Genomic DNA, 21,811 nt, shown 5'->3' with positions numbered 1-21,811 from the left:
GGCAGTTGGGGGAAACCAGGCCAACAGTGGGGGGCAGCTGGGGACGAACAGGCCGGCATTAAGGGACAGTTGGGGGCGACCAGGCCGGAAGGGCGGGGGCAGTAAGAAGCGACCAGGCCAGTGTGGGGGGAGCAATTAGGAGTGACCAGGCCGGCAGAGGGGGGCAGTTCGGGGGTGACCAGGCTGGCAGGGTGGGGCAGTTAAGGACGATCAGGCCGGCAGGCAGAGGTAATTAGGGGTGATCAGGCTGGCAGGTGAGCAATTAGGAGCCAGCAGTCCCAGATTGTAAGAAGGATGTCTTCCGACTGTCGGTTTTGGCCCGAAACCTGGGATCAGGCTTAAATCGGCAGTCAGACATCCCCCGAGGGGCCCAGGATTGGAGAGGGTGCAGGCTGGGCTGAGGGGGAAACCCCCCCCCCGCCCCGGTGCACAAATTTTGTGCACTGGGCCTCTAGTAAACATATAGCAGCATGGTCACTTAATAAACAGTGTTTAAATTTGGATAGAATTAATTAACAAAGCCATTTCCAAAAGACCTGCAGCACTAAAATAGTTAAAATAAAATTAAACTAAAGCCTCTATTCCACTCCATCAAAAGACAAGAGGTTCTACTGAGGGCAATACAGAAGAACTTTACACTAGGGATATCAGGCTCAGTAGAAGGTAAGGGCATTACAGATGGAAAAAAATTGAATACTGATATTCATGAGCTCTCTGCTTTCACTTGCTTTTCCAAGCATTGACAATCAAGCTTACATCTTGGAGCAGGATTTGTTGGTTCAATAGCACCTGCAGCTTCCATCTACTGGTTTTTAGTAACAATCACATCCTAGAACTGGTGACTTAAGAGGCATGAGACTGAAAAATCCTTTGCATTGAATTCTTGTTAGCCCAATAGAAAATGGTTCCAAATATGTAAGACATGCACCTTAGGGTTTTTTTCTCCAATATGTGCCCCAGCCAAATATTTCCTCAGTGAGAACCATCAATAGTTAGCAAGTCCCAGCCAAGTTCATAAAGACCCAAGATAGCTTTCTACTGCCCCTTACATAAATTTGATCACACAATTAAGGATCATAAGAGAGTTAAGGAAAACGTCTAAAATGAAAGAAACCAAAACATACAAAGAGAATACCTTAGATAAAGCAAAGAGAAATACATTTTAAAAGAAAACTTTAATTAAGTCCATAAAAAGAAAAGAAAAACACAAAACAAACCAAAGAAAAACCAACCACTAGGATTCTGTGGAAAAAAAACAAAACACACAGATCAAAAAAGCTATTGTAAATAAAAGAGTATGAAAACTGAAATGAAAATCTTTAAACATTTTTAAAAAATCAAGTAAATTTCCCAGAAAGTGTAAAGCATAAAATTGCAAAAACATAAAAAATGGGAGAAATAAAACAGGTCCAGGAGGACAATGTCTAATTGCACTTTCAGAACAAAATACACAGAAGCAAGGAAATTACACAGAAAGTATCGGAAACTTTTTCAGAGCTGAAGGATATAAGTTACCAAATGAAAAGGTCCCATGGAAAGCACAAAAAAGTGCATTCATTTCACATGACTAAGACATTTCAGAATACTGGGCACACGAAGAGAAAATTCTATAAGCTTTAAACAAAAAGGCTACAGAAGCTTTCATGGCAGAGAAAAGTGAAAAGCAAAGTGTTGAAAATTAGAATAGTTTCAGATTTTATATAAGACACTAAGAATTCCTTCACAATTCTGAAGAAATACATTCCAAACTTAGGATTCTATACCCAAACTACAGTCATATAAAGTAGCAGATATTTGGAGAAACCAAGATGGTGGAATAGGTAAGCACCTAAACTGCTGCCTCGCACAACAATTTCAAAACTACAACTAAAAGACAGAACGGACATCATCCAGAACCACAGGAAAGCTGGCTGAGTGGAAATTCTACAACTAGAAGGAAAGAGAAAAGCTCACGGAGAATCAGAGGAGTTGCAAAGGGCTGAGGTACGGAGACACGTTCACAGAGAGGAAGGGCGGCTGAGTGCCTGGCTGGCTTTCTCTGGCAGGAGGGAGAAGGAAGCTCCCGACTGCACTGAACCCAAGTTCCGACTGCACTGAACCCCAGTTCCGGGCGAGGCCCTGGGGACCCAGGCTTATACAGGGTAAGTCTGGACTGTCAGGTAGACAGAAAGGCACACAGAGACTCGTGGGAGCTGCGAAAGGCAGAGATCTGGAGGCGCGGGCGCAAGTGCGTGCAGAGAGGACTGACTACTGAGTGTGCCACTGGCTTTCTTTAGCTGGAGGGACCCAGAAGGTCCCGACTGCGCTGAACTCCAGTTCTGGGCGAGTATCTGGGAATCCAGATTCATTGGGGGAGAAACTGGACTGTCTGGCAGCGGGTGAAACTCAAGGGCGGCTTTCTCTCAGAGGTGCTTACAGCGATTACCAAGGGACACTGAGACCCAGGGCCTCTTAGGGCAGGGCTGATGGGAAGCCAAGACTGTCTGCTCAGCCCTGAGACTCCACCCCATCCAAGCTGAGCACAGAGGCTTTTGCAATTTTGCAAGTCTTGTCTCATAAGGCTGTCTTCAGCACAGAAGTTCTCCTGTCGTAGACACAGCTGATCCTCACAGCCAACTGGCCTGGAGGTCAATTCCTCCCAGTGACACCAATAACAATCAAGACTTAACTACAACAAGGCTGTACACACAGTCCACAAAGGGGTGCACCAAGAGTGTCCACCTCACGTAACTTGGGAGGCCGACCCACTGGGCCATATAGGACACCTAGCACACAAAGCTACCCTACCAACTCAGGGAAGCAGCGAAAATGCGGAGACAAAGAAACAGATCACAAACGAAAGAAATGGAGGAAAACAAATGACTGGATATAGAGTTCAAAACCACGGTTATAAGGTTTTTCAAGAATTTCCTAAAAAAGGCCGATAAATTTAGTGAGACCCTCGAGGATATCAAAAAGGACGAACTAGAAGTTAAGCATACACTAACTGAAATAAAAAATATTATACAGAGACCCAACAGCAGACTAGAGGAACGCAAGAATCAAGTCAAAGATTTGAAATACAAAGAAGCAAAAAACACTCAGCCTGAAAAGCAAAAAGAAAAAAGAACCCAAAAATTTGAAGATAGTGTAAGAGAAAGCTAAAGGAGTTCATCACCACCAAACCAGTATTATATGAAATGCTGAAAGGTATGCTTTAAGAAGAGGAAGGAGAAAAAAGTAAAGATAAAAATTATGAACAACAAATACATATCTGTCAACAAGTGAATCTAAAAATCAAGTGAATTAAAAATCCGAGGAACAGAATAAACAGGTGAATATAATAGAATCAGGGGCATAGAAAGGGAGTGGACTGATAATTCTCAGGGGGAAAGGGGTATGGGGGGTGCGGGAAGAGACTGGACAAAAATTGTACACCTATGGATGAGGACAGTGCGGGGGGAGGTAAGGGCAGAGGGTGGGGTGGGAACTAGGTGGAGGGGAGCTATGGGGGGGAAAAGGAAAAACAATTGTAATAATTTGAACAATAAAGATTTATTAAATTAAAAAAAAATAAAGTAGCAGATATTTACAGGAACATAATGCCTTAAAACATTTGCCTTTTAGATAGTTACTGGAGAACATGACCAAACAAAGAGAAGGACCATACAAGACAAGAATTACATGGGATACAAACAACAGATGATCCATCATAGAATAGAGGCTGCACAAAGGACAACCTTATTAAGCAATTGGCTTAATCTGGAAGCAGAATGTTCTAGGAGAAATTGATAAAAAAAATAATCAATACTTCTGAACCTATGAAGAAGATATGCTGACAACCATCAGTTAGTTTGGAAATGAGTTAATGATAAATACTGAAAAACTAAAGTATCTGTGGAATGATGGGGGAGTGGTTGGGGTGTTTGTGGGGAAAAAAACAAATTTACAGCATCAATACAGGGAAGTCAACAAATAATGAAATGAAAAAAATCAAGAGGTAGCAATATAAGATGTTATTTAGAAATATGGAAGTAAATAGCAAAAGAATGTGCAAAAAAAAAAAGTTTTAAAAGTGTTCTCCCCTAGAGATGGGAAACAGCCACCTTGTCCAATATTACACCCTTCAAGGGGCTTGAGCAAGGTGAGGGTATAAAGGCCCAAGCATTTTGGTCCACCATGGTGACAACTGTGATGGGCAATATTCTGGAGAAGAGAACTTGCAATAAATATGAGTTTCCCTGCCTGTTGTGGCTCAGTTGGTTGGAGTGCTATCCTGTATATGGAAAGATCATGGGTTCGATTCCCCAGTCAGGAAATATACCTAGGTTGTGGGTTCAGTCCCTGGTCCAAGTACACATGGGAAGCAACTGCCGATGTTTCTCTCTCACATTGATGTTTCTCTCTCTCTAACCTCCTTTCTTGTTAAAATAAACATATTTTTGGGTAAGGATTAAAATATATATATCCTATCTAATAAAGAGGGAATATGCTAATTGACCATCACTCCATCACAAAGATGGCTGCACCCACAGCTGAGGCCAAGTTCCCTTAACCCTTTGCACTCACTTGCTTTTTTCTCGAGCTGCTACTGATGCTAACCGTGTCGAGTCACACTCGACATCTGAGTGCAAAAGGTTAAGGAGCCTTAATGAGCAATCAGCAGGGACCTGAGGCTACGCCCTCCTCCAACCCCCGTGGGACTTGACCGGGAACCTCAGGCTGTGCCCCCCACCCAGCAGGGATTGACAGGGGACCTTAGGCCCCACCCCCCACCAGGCAGGGCTTGACATGGGACGTCAGACCATGTTCCCCCACCAGCGGGGCTTGACGGGGGACCTCAAGGTGCACCCCCAGTGCTGGGTCAGGGGAACTCAGGCCGTGCCCCCATGCCCAGCGGGGCTTGTTGGGGGACCTGGGGCTGTGCCCCCCTGCCAGTGGGGCTTAACGGGGGACCTGAAGCTGCGCCCCTCTGCCTGGCAGGGCGTGACGGGGGACCTCAGGCCATGCCCCCAACCAGCGGGGCTTGACAGGGGATCTCAGGCTGTGTCCTCCACCTGGTGGGGCTTGACGGGGGACCTCAAGGCACGCCCCCCACCCCATCTGGGGGACCTCAGGCCATGCCCCCTGTCCTGGCGCCGGGCCAGGGGGACCTGAGGCTACGCCCCCTGCCTGGCGGAGCTTGACAAGGGTGGGACTGGCCATATCTGGATCTAGCCCAATGGGGGTGGGGTGGGGGGGAGGGGCGGCTGGATCTGGGTCTCATGCGATTTTGAGGTGCATGTGGGTGGGTGGGGTCTTGACTCTGGGTCCCCCTTTTAATGTGCACGAATTTCGTGCATCGGGCTACTAGTGTATGTGTGTGTGTGTGTGTGTGTGTATACACACACACACACACACACACACACATATATAAAAATAGGTATGAGTTGTTTTTAATAATAAACCATGTAGAAGTAGTCAATACTTGAAGCATGTGTTCTTTTACATTTGAAAATGTTAACTTAAAAAAAAAAACCTGAAAAATTTCTCATTAACTTGACTACTTATACTTTAGAAGGTAATTCAGTTTAAAAATTTTTAAACTCATGTATGACTTAAGTTAAAACACAAAATTTTGGCTAGAACCAGAAAGATCTTGATATGAATTTCTAAATTTAAAAACAAAACAGAGGATAAGAGTTTTCTTTATGGTAAAGGCAGATTGGCTCAATCCTCTCTGCCAAAGTCAAGAAAAACCTTCATAATAAAAAAGAAATAAGGCAGCATGAAATACATGCCAAAACCTAGTAGAAGGTAAACCAGAGAAATAAACCACACACCCAATCACTTTTTCCTGAGGCCTTTTGCCAATCCAGAAAAAAAGGCTGAGAAATAAAAAGAATGAGCTACTGGTAACTTTGATGAGCGTGGGGAAAAACAACAACAGAAAAAACAAATAAACAAAAAACCCACTGAAGCAAAGGACCCACCAAACCTGGGGACTAAAATAAATCATCACACAATTTAAGTTGAGATCTCAAGGGCAGTGTCATCAGTATAGGAAGAACTGGATGTAAAACACAACTCATATGACTCAAAGTCCTGCTTATGTCATGTGTGTAACAGAAGAAATCCCAAATTTTGAAAATGAATTGATTTGGAACTGGTAGCATCCCTAAGCATCTTTCCTAGAAAAACATGCCTTCTTGACAAAGATATTATTATCCTAGTACTTACTTACTATTCTTGTAATTTTTGAAACAAAACCAACACATTGGCACACAAGAAAAAAAATGATAAACCAGCAAAAACAAAATTCAGAAACTGTAATTATCAGTCACAGACAAAAGAAACTATGAATGCTATGTCAATAAAAGCCACAACTTTTAATTTGTAATTTAAAATTTGTAATTTTTACTAAGTAGCCAGAAACAGTAAGAATAAATATAGGGCCCTAGTCAGTTTGGCTCACTGGATTGTGTGTCAGCCTGCAGAACAAAGGGTCCCAGGTTCGATTCCGGTCAAGACCATGTACCTAGGTTGCAGGCTCTTCCCTGGCCCGTGCCTTGGTCAGGGCTTGTGCAAGAGGCAACCAATTGATGTGTCTCTCTCAGATAGATGTTTCTCTCTGTCTTTCCCTCTCTCTAAAAAAATCAATGGAAAAACATCCACGGGTGAGGATTAAAAGGAAAAAAAAATAAGAATAAGGACCTATGAACCATAGGTTGCAGTTTGATTCCTGGTCAGGGTACATACAGGGGTTGTGGGCTCCATCCCCAGTAGGGGGCATGCAGGAGGCAGCCGATAAATGATTCTCTCTCTTCGTTGATGTTTCTCTCTCTCTCTTCCTCTCTGAAATCAATAAAAATATATATTTTTTTAAAATGAACAAAGGTATACTTCTTTAAATTCTGATCCACAGAATTAAGAATCCCAGTGAACCCAAACAGGAAAACCAATTCCACACAAAAACTCATGAAGAAATAGCAGAAAACCTAAGATAAAAGAAACATTTTAAAAAGCAGATTGCTTTCAAAACAGCAAGAGTTAGATTGACAGCTGACTTCCAAAGTCAGTAATGGAAGTCAAACAGCAGTGGAATATTATCTTTGTGGTGGTGAAAAACAACCATAACCCTACAATTTAATACCCCCCAAAACATTCTTCAAGATTGAAGGTGAAACAAAGACAGTGTAAGGTAAACAAAAAATTAATAGCATTAACCATGAGCAGATCTGTATCTAAATAATGTGCTAAAAAAATTAAAAAAAAAAAAAGGAAAAGGATCTTCAAGGAAAATTCAGAGACATTAGAAGAAATAAAGAACACTGAAAGTGTATAAATATGTAGGGATATGTAAGTCAATGTTGGTGATAGAGAACTGTGCTGTCCAAACAGAAACATACTACCTATATGTTCTTTAAAATTTTCTAGTATCCACATTTAAAAAAAAAGGTGAAATTAATTTATTAAAATTTCAACATGTAATATAGTAAGAAGCTGAATTTATACTGTTTTTATACTTAGTCTTAGAAATCTGGGGTTTATTTGACATTTACAGAACATGACAATTCAGTTGCTAAATTGCTTTTAACCTAAGAAATAATCTGTGCAAAATACTTAAAGACTATTCACATAACCAGTTTATATTTTTGAAAAAAAAAATGTTTAGCCTCATTAATAACCAGGGAATTGCAAATTAAAGCAATAATATAAAGCTACATCCATCAGTTTGGCAAAAAACAAAAAATACCAACTGCTGGTGGGACAGTAGAGAAAAAGTATTGTATACTGCTGGTGGAAGCATAAATTAATATATCACGTTGGAAAAATTGGGCATACACAAAATTGCATGCTATATGCATAAAAATACATTTAAAAACATCCACAGTAGCACTGTTCATAATTGCTAAAAACTAGACACAATCCAAATGTCCATTAATATTACATTAGTTAATTGTGGCTTATTCATAAAAAGACCACACTAGTTCTGGCCCATGTTGCAAAGTGGTTAGAGCAGGGTTTCAGGTTCCATCCAGCCTGGTCAGGGCACATATTGGGGGAGACAACCTATGTCTGTCTGTCTGTCTGTCTGTCTGTCTCTCTTCTTCCCCTCTCCCCCTCCCTTTCTCCCTTCCCCTAGCTCTAAAAAATAAAATAAAATAAAAAATAATCAATGTAAAAAATATCCTCTAGTGAGGACTTGAAAAAAAAAAAAGACTTAGTACACTATACTTTTACTGTGCTATAGACATTACTATACAGCAATGAAAATATACATACTAATGCTAAATGTACTAACATCCTATATAATACAGAGGGAATATGCAAATTGACCATCACGCAGTCACAAAAGATGGTGGTGCCCATAGCCACAAGATGGTGGCACCTAGTCCCCTCAGCCCCACTGGAGTACCCACTCCCGGAGAGCAGCAGGTGCCGTGTGCCTGCTGCCAGAGGCCCCCAGTTCTTTTAGCCCCGCTGGGGGGCGGCAGGCGCCAGAGTCCACTTGTCCTTTCAGCTTAGCACGCCTGCCGCTGGAGTCCCCCAGTCCTTTCAGCCCATCCGGCGGGTGGCAAGCAGAGTCCCCTAGTCCTTTCACAGAAAATAGGTTGCCTCAAAAGTTGGTTAAGCTTCTTAGGACAAAAAGCATTCAAAATCTTTGAAAAGGGAATTCCAATATTTATAAAAGTTTAGACTAAACAATTCAAGGTTATTTCCACTACAACCTTCTATGATTTTTGTGATATTAACATTCTGAATTCACATAGTACCAGCTGTATTGTATATAAGCGGATCTTATTTAAAGGAATGGCCATTATTATTAAAACAACTCATAAAATCACAGTTTGTATGTCAAGGACATTCTGTGTGATTTTCCTAATGGCTGGAGTTAATGCCCTTAAACCAGCAGTCGGACATCCCCCGAGGGACATCCCCCATTGAGGGGTCCCAGATTGGAGAGGGCACAGGCAAGGCTGAGGGACACTCCCTCCCACCCCCATGCACGAATTTCGTGCACCGGGCCTCTAGTGGTTATATATTAATAACATGAGAGAAAAATAACATAATCCTATATAATAAAAGGCTAATATGTAAATTGACCAAATGGTGGAACAACCAGTCACTATGATGCACACTGACCACCAGGGGGCAGATGCTCAATGCAGGAGCTGCCCCATGATGGTCAGTGCGCTCCCACAGGGGGAGTGCCACTCAGCCAGAAGCCCTGAGCTGGGCTCACGGCTGGAGAGTGCAGAAGCGGGGGCAGGAGCCTCTCCGGCCTCTGCAGCAATGCGGGGAGCGGGCCTAAGCCGGCAGTCGGACATCCCCTGTGGGCTCCTGGACTGCGAAAGTGCACAGGCCGGGCTGAGAGACCCCTGTGAGTGCACGAATTAGAATATATCCTATCTAATAAAAGAGTAATATGCAAATTGACTGTCACTCCAACACACAAGATGGCCACCCCCTTGTGGTCAAAGATGGCCACCCCCATGTGGACACAAGATGGCCACCACAAGATGGCTGGCAGGGGAGGGCAGTTGTGGGCCATCAGTCCAGCAGGGGAGGGCAGTTGGGAGGGACCAGGCCTGCAAGGGAGGGCAGTTGGGTGTGATCAGGCCTGCAGGGGAGGGCAGTTAGGGGGGATCCAGGCCTGCAGGAGAGGGCAGTTGGGGGGGCCCAGGCCTGCAGTGGAGGGCAGTTGGGGGGGGGCAGGCCAGCAGGAGAGGGCAGTTGGGGGGGTGACCAGGCTTGCAGGGGAGGATAGTTAAGGGCGACCAAGGCCTGCAGGGGAGGGCAGTTGGGGGTGACCAGGCCTGCAGAGGAGGGCAGTTAGAGGTGACCAGGCAGGCAAGGGAGGGCAGTTAGGCATTAACAGGCCAGCAGGGGAGGGCAGTTGGGGCAACCAGGCCTGCAGGGGAGGACAGTTAGGGGCAACCAGGCTTGCAGGGGAGGGCAGTTAGGGGCAATCAGGCTGGCAGGGGAGCAGTTAGGCATCAATCAGGCTGGCAGGGGAACGGTTAGGGGTTGATCAGGCTGGCAGGCAGAAGAGGTTCGGGGCAATCAGGCAGGCAGGCAGGTGAGCGGTTAGGAGCCAGCAGTCCTGGATTGTGAGAGGGATGTCCGAATGCCCGATCCCTGTGGGCATTCAGACATCCCTCAAAGGGTCCCTGATTGGAGAGGGTGCAGGCTGGGCTGAGGGACACACACTCCCCCCCACCCCCCGTGCACAAATTTTGTGCACTGGGCCTCTAGTGTGTGTGTGTGTGTGTGTGTGTGTGTGTGTGTGTGTGTGTGTATGTATATGTCTATGTATTTATATATATATATGTGACCCTAATATGCAAATAGACTGAAAGACAGAACCAAACTGGTCACTATGATGTGCGCTGACCACCAGGGAGCATGCGCAGAACATGGTGGGTTTTGTCAGCAGGTGGCAGAGTGTGGAACTTGGCAGGCATTGGCTGCGCGAGATGGTGGAAGTGAGTGGGGGCACCAGACCAAGGTGGGGCACCGATCGCTGTCATCAGGGTGAGCCTCTGGTCGTTACTGAAAATTCTTTGTTCCAACGCACTTCGTTCCCGCCAGGCACTCACACCCGCTGCTGGCACTGGAGCCACCTCTCGCACCTGTGGCCGGCGCTGGCCCCAATTGCCCCTCAGGGCTTCCCCCCTTCCCCCTGCCCGAGGGGCAATCGGAGCCAGCAGCTGCCTCTTTCACCCACAGCTGGCTCCAGAGCCACTGCTAGCACCCACTGCCAGCACATGGCGCCAGTCCCGATCACTCAGCGCTGTCAGCGGGTGAGAGCAGCAGCTGTTGGCCCCAATAGCCCCTGAGGGCTTCTCCACCTCTCCCTGCTCCTGAGGGGTGATTGAGGCAGCAGCCGCCATTCACACCTGCTGACAGCACTGTCCTGCTTGTACCTGCTGCTGGCGCCAGCCCCAATCGTTCTGTGCACCGTCAGCGGGTGCGAGCAGAGCTGGCGCCATCGGCACATGGGAGCAGCAGCAGCGGGAGCAGGGCTGCAGGCATAGAGGGGACCAGGGTCCCGGTGGGAGGGGCTGGGCGGGGGCACAGAGGATGGGCCAAGACCCTCCCGTGTGTCCACTGCAGCCTCAAGGCCCACAGTTGCTTTCAAGGTACACGAATTCGTGCACTGGGCCCCTAGTACATAATATGTAACTCATTTACATATAGGTAAATACAGGCAAAACTGATCTACATTAATTTATGAATGCTGGCATAGCTAGTTAAAAAAATAGTTGAAATAAAAGGACATAATTACCATAAAATCCAAATAGTGTTAACTCTGAGAGTGGTGAGGAGGGAGGAATGATCAGGAATAGATGGGGGTAGGAACATGTCTCCGGGGCCAACAATGTTCTAGTTCTTGACTTTGGTAATGACTACAGATTGTTCACTGCATTCATTAGACTGCATATCTATAATTTGTTCATTTTTTGTATACTTTACCACACAAAAAGACTTTAAAATTGTTACCTAAGGCACTTTATTTGCTTTGCTATGTATTTTTCTGTTATAAAGTGATAAACATTTGGTTTTACTATATACAAAACTTTAAGGTACAAGATTCTAGTTTTTATTTCATTTGACAAGATTATAGCACACACAGAAAGTAGTAAGCACTAGGATATGATGCATAAATAGGGTCCACTGCTAAAACAAAATGAAGAAAAATAGTAGTACCTTTAATTGATAGTTTACCCCAAAGGACCCATTACAGATTAGGCAATACCAACACAAATAAATATGAGAAATTTTTGATTCTTGGTCTTAAGAGAACCCATAGATGGGTGATAATCTTTCACAGTACCTTTACAAAAAAAAAAAAAAAAAAAAACGCCAACTGAAAGACTGAAATGATTTAAATTGTATTAAGAGAGTATGAAAAAGAAACAGTGCTATTTTATTTTAAAAAGCTTTACTAATGTAAATTCATGAATCCTTTCTTAAATATTTTGGAATTAATTCTGATCTTATGAGGGAAACATTTTCAGCAAAAATAGGTAGCATTTAATTGAGAAACCAAAGGCTCTAACTCCGAGGCTAGTAACAAAAAAAAACCACCACCACCAAAAACCCTAAGATACCCATTTAAAAGTCTCTCTATACCATAGAAAGTGAACATTGAGATATGTCCCTTCTCTATCAACGGCAACACCCGATGTCAAGGACTACACAATCCACCCTCCCTTCCTGAGGACGGGCACAGGCGCTGTTGAATTTCTCGCAAGACACGGCGAGAAATTCCACAGGCTCATCCTCAAAGTCACTCCAGAATTCCGGGGAGGGTAGCGAAGTCATGTAAGCATAGCCGGACAGGTTCCCTGCTCCGAGCTGAAGCAGCAGTCACCAGTCATCTGCAGAGGCTCAGAGTCCGTTGCCCTCTTTGCACCAGGATCTCACACCACCGAGTGCCGTCGCCACCCCGCCACAGACCGAGCCTCACCAGGACTCCCTGCGCCCACCCGGACCCAGGATCCGTCGGCCGGGTGGCAGGGAGGCCGGGAGACAAGGAGCCCGCCCGCTTTCTGGCCTGCCTGGCCTACGCAAGCCAGCCCCCCTCCCGCATTCCCAGTCTCCAACGCCTTTCGCCCTCCCCCCTTTAGATTGCCTTTCACCGCTGGCGCCCCCGGTAGGGGCCAGCCTTCCCCACGTTACCTGTCACAGGAAAGTCTGCCCTTCCTGGGGCAGAGCGGAGATCCAGCAACCGCGGGAACCGTCCCACAGGCTCGCCTCGCAGCTGAACCGGACCAGTTTCACCTGGCGCTGCTAAGGATCCACCGCTACTCCCGGCAGGCCGCGCGCACGCGCCTCTCCCACCCCGCCCACCGCCCGCCCCAACACGTGACCTCCTCTTGCCTCCGCCACGCCCACTTCCGTTCCTCCACTTTCTCTTAGGAGGGAGGAGGGGGCTGAGGGTGTTACTGAGTAGCGACTTCCTCCTACTTCTCGCCCCCGCCCCTCTACCCCCTGCTACAATGTCTTCCGGGTCGCGAGAGCCTCAGAGCCTTCTGGGAAACCGTCTCATTTCCTCCCCTCCCCCTCCTCCTGCCTTCAACCAACCAGCCTCCCATCAGTGAGGGACATGCGCAGTGAGTGCCTCCCGTCTCTTCTACCCGATCCCCCCCCTCCCCCCCAAAGCAGAGAGACCCCAGCAGCAGCAGCAGCTGATGATGAAGAGAGAGGCAGTGGCAGAGGGGGGGCACCTTTTATTTCTATTTTTAAAGGGACAGGACACTAATTTTACCCCACTTCAACCTTGAATTGAGGGGGGGGGGGTGGGGGGAAGGCGGCTGAGTTCCTTCCCCCACCCTCCAGCCCTGAGACCTGAGAGGGGGATTGAGCCAGAGAGAGAAGGAGACGGAGTTTCTTCTTCTTCGAAAACCCCCATCTACGACTCCTACCCCTTCACCCCGCCAGTAGCCTCCCTCCCGAGCCCTCTCCACCCTCCTCTTTGGCCGTGAGAGAGGAGAGAAAGAGACCAAAAGCCTCTTAGCAACACAGACCCTTCTCTGCTGCTGTTGCTGCTGTTGCTGCTGCTGCTGCTACTGCTGCTGCTTGGCCCTGGCTGGAGACATCTCACTACACCCAGGAGCAGCCACTTCCCCAGCTCTCCTCCTCCTTCGCCGCCTCCTCCTCCTCCTCCACTCCCCCCTTTATTACCCTTTGTGTCATCCTCCACAGCTCCAGGGAAGGCACTCCAAAGTGGGGGGCAGGAAAGGTAAGTGTGTCTGTGGGGGCTTTATTGCCTTCCTCTGGCTCTGACTTCAACTCCGGGGCAACAGTGGCACCAAACCGTGTACGCAGTGTAGCTCCGGGGTGAGGAGGGGGTGGTGCTGGGGGGGGGGGCAGTGTAGGAGGGGTCGGAGTGGGGAGGGGTGTGTGAGGTGGGTGCCCATCCTGTCAGAGGAGGAAGGGCACTTTTGTTAATATTTGCTGTGGTCAAAAGTGGTTTCTCCCCTTCAGCTAGCATCTGATGGTGCCTTGCTCCAGTGGGGGAGAATACAAAAACAACCCCCTCCTCCTTCCAATGAGGCGCCAGGGAAAGAGACAGAAAGAGGCACACTTTCTAGATGTCACTTTACAGAATTCATTGGGAGAGCTGTTTCCCCAGGAAAAGCTCCACTGCATTTGTTTCTGAGTGGGAAAATGTCGGGATCTGGATGGCATTGGAACTGCTTATCCATTTGTAGGCTGGAGTGTTTTCCCCTTTTTGGTTCTGTATGTGATTTGGGTATTGACTTCAGTGTTGGAGCAGACTTGTTTGGTTTTTGCTTTCTGGGTTAAATTTACCTTTTCTCGTTTTGTCCGACATGCAGAGAAAATTTCACATTTTCAGTTGATAGAGGCCTTTGGTTAGGTTTTGACTTGTATTATTGCTTTTTTTTGGTTAAATGTCTGTTTCATTAATCAGCATATAAAGTTCAAAGCTTAAAATGCTTAAAGTTTAAATACCACTGGTCTTGTCTTTCCCCATATAAGATGAGAATGTAAGCTCTTTCATAATTAGTCTGGGTATTTTTCTAATCGTTGTAACTTGTATGAACAACTAATCCCCATTGAAAACTTTATGTTGTTCTGGCTTCAAGGAAGGCCAAACCTCTCCATCAATAGTTTGCTGGATTGGTACCACTTTCAGTTTTAACTGAATTATTTATTTACTGTTGTAAATTGAGACGAGTTTCTCACCTCTTGGGGTACTGAACCAAATTGCTCACTACATCTGAAAGGAGGCAGATTTCTAAAATATGTATTCATGACTCAAAGAAATCATGAAGTTGTAGTGAGTATATTCATTGTAGTTAGATATAAATCGAAAGATGAATCTAGATTTAGGCTTACAGAGTAAAAATCTTGATAGAAATCACTATTCTTATGTTTTTACATGGTATGTTCTTATGAATGGCTTTCAAATTCAGTGCTGCATTTTATTTCACAAATGCTAGAAAGTATGTTTATGATGTAGGCCTTTTATTAGGTCTTACATTGGAGAATGGTATTTTGTTTCATACATACATTTCTTTATGCTTTCCTTGAAGATGGATGCAACACATATTCTCTCTCTCTGTCTCTGTCTCTGTCTCTCTCTCTCTCTCTCTCTCTCTCTCTCTCTCACACCCTTTTTTGTTACTGTATTGGTATCTCTGATCCCATAATTTATGTCAGCAAAAAATATTTTTCTGTAAAGCAGCAATGTGATCAGACTGGCAATATGAAAATAGCAATTTGATCAATTAGAAAGGATTGAAGAAAAATCTAGAAGGATGTTTGACATAAATATTTTAAAGACATGATAATACTTTTAATTTTTTATTATCTTGATGTTAAAGCCAAAACATACGGCTCTTATGTTTTAGTGACAGAAAAGCATTGCATATGTAGAAATTGGTTCTGTAAAATTTTATCAACTGTGTGCAAAGCAGACATTTACACACAGGGAAAAAAAAGCTGTGCAGCAGTAAACAATATGGTCTTATTTCTCTCCTTTCTGTTATAAATTTGAACAGTTTCTTACCTTTCTCTGAGGTGTAAATCGTGCTCTTAAGCAGAAATCTGTGCCAAGTTCAAGTTTTTCTTCCAACATCAGTACTATTCTAGATACACCTCGGTTTTCTTGTTCTCCCTTTAATACCTTAGTAGCTTTAACATAAGAGATAGAAAGTAGAACTTAGTGAATAAATCAATTTTAAGTAAATCGAATTATGTGGATAATTAGGGTGGTGTTGCCCAGCTGAGTGAAAAATGTACACAGTCTTCAGCATAATACCTTTACTTTGTTTCTGTTTTCCTTTGAAAAATTCCTTGTTCTACCACCCCCAGGGTTCCCCTATGTGTTTTGAAGATTCCAGACTTCCTCTAGGTTGGATAATTATTTACAATTAGAAAACCTTTTATTTTTATTATGGCTTATTTTTTAAGTATTAAGATATAATTTAGGATTGTAATTTTCAGCAAGGTGATATTTTGGAGGTCACTTTATTCAGCTTTTCATTTTCCATATTGCTGAAGTTCAGGAGCTTGAGGAACTTGCTCAGGGTTCCAAGACCTTTAAGTGGGCGGAGCATGGACCAGAGAACCCAGGTCTCTTGACATTCACTCTGATGTGCTACTTCATTTTCTAGTAGTTCAGTTGGTTAGAGTGTCATCCCAATACAGCAAGATTGTGGGTTGGATCCCTGGTGAGGGCACATACAATAGTCAACTAATGAGTGCATAAATAAGTGGAACAACAAAATCGATATGTGTTTTCTTTTATCTTTCTAAACTCCCTTCCTCTCAAATCAATAAATAAAAATTTAAATAAATAAATGAAACTATAATCACAATTCTGTGTATAGCACTTAAGGGTTTTATATGGAGGCATATTCTAAGAATATTAAGGTAAATAGCTTTAAAGTCATAATTTTGTGCATTTATAATTTGATTTTTTTAAATAGGTGGATTATTGCTATTTTGGGAATTATTTTCAGCTTCCCCTAGTGCTTATTTTCCCCCCTGTACTTCCAATTAATCAGTAAATATTCTTACTCTTAGATTAAGGAACCATATATATAAGAAGAATGCATATTGTATTATAAGTATTTGTTTGTGAGTCTTGTTCTATGAATTATTTAGAACTACAGATTTTTGACTTGTTAGCATTTATATCCCTTATAGCACGGTGTCTGGTGCACAGTAGGCCCTACTGGTTGTTTGTTATAATTTATATTAGAGTCAGGCATATTTGAATCTCTTTATTCCATATGTGAGATGTCTTCCCTTTCTCCTTTATCCTTTCCTCCTTGCTACAATTTCTTCAGCACCATGATTTTTTTTTTTTTTTTTTTTTGGTAATCATTACTGTGGCTCTCACTTTATCTAATGGCCAAGTTAAATCCTATTAACAATAAAGTACTCATAATAAGTAAAAACATATCCCCCTAATTCTTTTACAGGACACAATTTGACAAAAGTGATTTATTTTAAATAAGGGCTGATAAAAAATTCCAGTGAAAAACATACTAGCAAATGTTGAGAATACACTTAAATTTCATTTCACTTGAGTGACTGGTATAGTAGGTTGTCGTAATGATTAGGTGGCTTTTACCAGCTCTTTAAAAACAACTGTTACTTAGGTGACATGTTTCCCTGACTTTGTTTTTTTGGTCCTTACCCAGACAATTATCAACTTTCCAGTTTTCTATGGATATGAAGATTTACTCCTAGTCATCAGTGGGACCCAATGAAGTCAGCCAGAAAACCTATATCCAACCTATGTACCTTTGCAAACTTGTCTGGATTTTGAATGTATGTGCAAAACAGATTGTACTTAGCTATTATTCGTTAAACATCACTTGAGTGTCTACTGTCTGTCAGGCACTGTGCTAGGCATCTGAGAAATAAGGATGGTCCCTACAGCTAATGAAGAGATAACATAATTGTATTCTAGAAGTGTATTGGTCATATCTTTATTTTGATGTTTCTACCTAAGTAAATTTTATATTAACTAAATGGATACTGTTAGGTGGAAAAATGCATGTTTAAGAAAGATATTGCTGTATTTTATTAAAATAGAAAAATATAAAGTAAAATTTTCCACTTAATACTGTATTCTGGGGATTCCTATTCTGTATATAATTCACTAATTTTAGATCATGAAAATAGTTTATGTGGCTACCATTGCTAGTATTTTATTGTTATATACTTTAATTTGACAATGACCAGCACTGTTCCTTGAAGTATCTCTTAGTAAATTATTAACAAAAGATAAAAACCAAACTTTCCCAACTTAAACTTTTTTTTCTCAAAAGTAACTTTTTTCTTTTTATATCTCAATATAACAGGTTATCTTTATCTTTCATGGTTATTTGGAAGACATTGTACATTATCATTTTGAGCACTTAGTTATTTTCTATCATAGTTTAAGCTGACAGTATGATTTAACTATCATGGTGTAATTATAGTATACACTGTTTAGGAGTTTTGGAATTTTTAATGGGTACTAGATATGTTCCTCCAAGGTCCGCATAAGACACTTCCCAGTCCTTGTTCTAAATTAGTTGCAATTCTTAATCTTGGTTTTGTGATATTGTTTCTGTAACTTTAATAAAATGAGTTGGAAGTTCCTTAGCTGATTGGATGTTTCAAAAACAAAGAATACTGTCTTGGTTCCTGTCATGGCTTTCACGTGTAATTTTAAAGTATATTAGAGAGAAAAAGATTTCATGAATTTCCTTTGCCCTCTTAAGTATAACTTTTAGAATAATACTGATTCACAATTTAAAAGAAGGAGGAGATCCCCTGCTGATACAGTATCTTGTGAAGGTAAATAGACTCTGAGAATCAATTCTGATCTCTTTCACATTCATTCTTAATTTTCTATTTTAGTAATAATTATAGTTACCATTTATTATATGGGTCTAGTACTGTGATAAATTTACCAATCCCAGTCCTGGTGAACTTTGTAACATTGTCCCCATGTTACAAACGAGGAAACCTACTCCTGACCAAACAGCATTGAGCATTTTATTAAATAGCAAAATAGTAAGTAAGAGTATATTCATGACACTTTCTAATCCAAAACAAAATCACAATAAAGAGTTTTTATCGGTCACTAAGTATTCTGGGAAACATTAGTAAAATCATGTCCCTAGTAGCTTATTGACTGAGTGATGGAAAATTTCTAAAAGTTTTCAAGGTCAGAAAGACAGACAAAAACTCAATCCTTTATAAGGAGCATAGATATAAAGACCATTGTGCAACTTGAAATAAAATATGCATAAAGTCATTCTTCTCTTTGTATGGAAAAAATGACACTTAGGCCTTCTACATATTAAACTTCCTTTATCTTACATGGAATTACATTTAGCACTTTCCTATGCTAAATTGTTAGGAGGATCCAACAATTTGTGACCCAAAGAATATTTACAGTAAAAATTTTTATATACCTCTGTTGGTAGTGGAAAACCTAAACAAAGAGTTATATTGCCTAATGCTTTGGTGTGTATACATGTTCCTTCTGGACCCTCTATCTTGAAATATTTTCATAATTAATAAAGTTAATAGGATTAAGTTTAGTGTCTTCTTGCCCACTGTTTAAAGTCTGAAATATTTTTAGTATTAGAATGGACAGTTTGTTGGATTCTTAAAATGTCATTATTATGATATAGTTCTTTAAAGCAGCACCTCATTAAAATACTTCTTGATCCAGTTGACCAGAGTTGATTTTTTTACATCTTGCTTTTAGGAGAAAAGAGTAATTTTTTAAAAATTCCGTTATATTAATCAAGTAACCCATATGCATTCTAAATAAATACACGTTTATCTTATATACTTAACATTGACTCTGTTATCCTGTAAATGTGATGCCAATGCATTAGGAACCATGGAGTTTAGAAATATTTTTAAATGCTAAAGAACTATTCTATGTCATCATACTTCAGAAAATAAAGTTTATAACAAATGGTTTCTTGCTTTTAAGAACAATCTGAGTAATTGATGAGACAGAATAAGTCTATGGTCCCAAATAATTTTCTTAGATAATCTAAAGGTAATTTCAGTTAAAAGTGAAGATTCTAATTCGTCAGCATTTCAGTTTGAAGTATTCTATATTATGTAAGGTTTCAGAAATTAGAAAGACTCAGTATAACTCTTCAGGGAAACACGGTGACAACCAGGCTTAACAAATATTAAGGTATAACTTCTAATATAGCTGGACATAATGGAAAAGAAAATCACTAATGATACTCATAACTGTTGAAAAGCATATACTTCATTCAGAGTTGGATGTGACTAATTCTGATTTGAGTCCTTAATTTAGCTGATCTATATAACCTTTTCTTAGAGAACTTGTAATTAAATTCTATATCATTGAGTAATTTGTTAGGATGTATTGTTTTAAAGGTCAAAAATGAGTTATATGAATTAGTTGCCAACCTTGTAAGGGCGAAAAATCTTTGGACATGCATGTTTCACTGAGTTCTTTGCCAACAAACCAAGATTCCATCAATGAGAGGAAAAATTTCTGTGTGTTGCTAGGGTTATAACTTACATTCTTGTGCTGCCTTTTCTTTTCTTAATTTAATGTCTATATATCAGAAGTTAGAAATAAACCTAAATTGTTTCTTAAGATTGACCAAGTGCTAAATTATATCTAGATTTAATCTTGTGTTCAAAGGTATTGTTTTCTATATACAACTTAAATCCAGAAGCTGACTTAATCTGTTGAGCATTAATTAACTTAATACATACAATCTTAATGTTACTAATACCTAAAAATAATAATCTAGGCTCTCTATACATACACTTGCTGATGCTGGGGGAAGGAATTATTCTGATTCAACAAAAGAAAAGTATTGATTTTTAAATAGCTTCCTTGGGATATAATTATCTAAAAAGCAGCTGCTATGTAAGAGAAAGGATTTAGTTGGAAAATTAAATATAAAGTTTGTCATTCATGAATATTAAGCAATATAAAAATATTTAAAAGTCAAATACAAGTTCCAGTAATGACAGAAATTTAGAGCCTGTTTTGTGTGTGTGTGTGTGTGTGTGTGTGTGTGTGTGTGTTTTCTTGTGTTTTTTTGTTTTTTTTTACCATTATTCCAAAATCACTTTCCTTAGACATTTGTCACACAAGAGTTTATGCTGAAGCATTTCTTGGCCATTTTAGAGACTGTAATCTAGTTAAAAGGTTTGTTTATGCTTCCCATCTCTGTTCTGCTGATGGTATTAGAATGCTGGCCAGAGCCAGACATCTAACTGTTTATAACGTTGAAACTTCAATTAAAGCTACAGTGTTCAGTTCACTAGATATCGGAAGACTCATACAAGCTACAAATATCACCAGTAATGCTGGTTTTCCATATCATGCCACTCTTTATGAATACTTTTTTTTTCCATTTAGGAGGTATTGACATTTAATTCTTCCATGGAAGTCTAAAAATAAAACTTACCTTCTATTAGAAATAGTACAGCATTTCCTAACTTCTTTGGATAGTAAAACCTAACAGCTTATATTATTGCATATCTTATGTAAATGGTCCCAGTTTAGTATTTTTAGGATTAGTAAATTCTATAGTAGATGTTAGTTTGCTACCATCCACCTGATGTGACTTCTGTTTCTAGTTTGAAGAACATAGCAGAATGTTGCCTATTAGAAAACAAAAGTGATAGTCACATTACTCCAGTGTTCTTATATATATAGAGACCCACATAATACAGATTTTAATTTAATCTTGCTTTTCTAACTGCTGTTCCTGTTGTCTGTGGTTTCTGTATTCTAATATGTGGGTAAACTGTTATAAAAGTTTTTTTTTCTTTTTACAGATGTTAAGAATAATTTAAAAACATTTCTTCCTCGCTTCTCTTGATTTTCCTCATTAGCTTCTCTTGCACAATTGACCTCAGTGACTCAGAAAATGAATAGTGCACATATTTTTAAAATTTTTCTAATTAGTAGAGAAATTTGCTAAAATATATTGCTTTTCTTTTTATAAAAAATAAGTTTAATTTTTATTAATTTTAGACCTTGATTTACTAAATATATGCATTCTTTGTGTATACTAGTATACATATATTTTTATTAGAATATGAATTTATAGGGGGTTTAAACATTTTAGGAAAGATGAAAAATCATAGTAAATTGAATGAATACTTGCTAAAGTGCTTTTCATTTTAATTAAGAAGAAACATTACAATGGAAAAATTTATATTACTCATTTTCCTAGTCACTGACAGAAGTGCTATGTTTACTTTGGAATATTATAAAGATAGAAAATTAAGACATACTATCTATATACTATCTGAAGATAGGAATTGACAACCATCATGCAAAATTTAG

The 21,811-nt window shown here is 41.1% G+C and overlaps 2 protein-coding genes across 7 annotated transcripts in view; one reads left to right on the top strand and one right to left on the bottom strand.

The window, feature by feature from the left end:
• Window positions 1-13,583, bottom strand: part of ORC4 (origin recognition complex subunit 4) — an 80,010-nt gene extending 66,427 nt beyond the window's left edge. Inside the window, exon 1 of one of the 3 annotated variants that reach the window (XM_079783247.1) lies at window positions 13,497-13,583. The gene's annotated coding sequence lies outside the window, so the exon portion shown is untranslated. Of the gene's footprint in view, window positions 1-12,648; window positions 12,778-13,496 lie in introns of those variants that run through there. The other 2 variants (XM_079783246.1, XM_079783248.1) reach the window with 2 other exon arrangements.
• Window positions 13,584-13,605: 22 nt separating this feature from the next.
• The window catches only part of MBD5 (methyl-CpG binding domain protein 5), a 410,559-nt gene continuing 402,353 nt past the window's right edge, over window positions 13,606-21,811 (top strand). For all 4 annotated transcript variants that reach the window (XR_013814139.1, XM_079783240.1, XM_079783243.1 and 1 more), the window contains exon 1: window positions 13,606-13,711. The gene's annotated coding sequence lies outside the window, so the exon portion shown is untranslated. The remainder of the gene's footprint in view (window positions 13,712-21,811) is intronic.

This window comes from Cnephaeus nilssonii (assembly GCF_951640355.1).
Source record: "Cnephaeus nilssonii genome assembly, chromosome: 10".
NCBI lineage: Eukaryota > Metazoa > Chordata > Mammalia > Chiroptera > Vespertilionidae > Cnephaeus > Cnephaeus nilssonii.
This window is presented reverse-complemented; position numbering and strand designations above follow the sequence as displayed.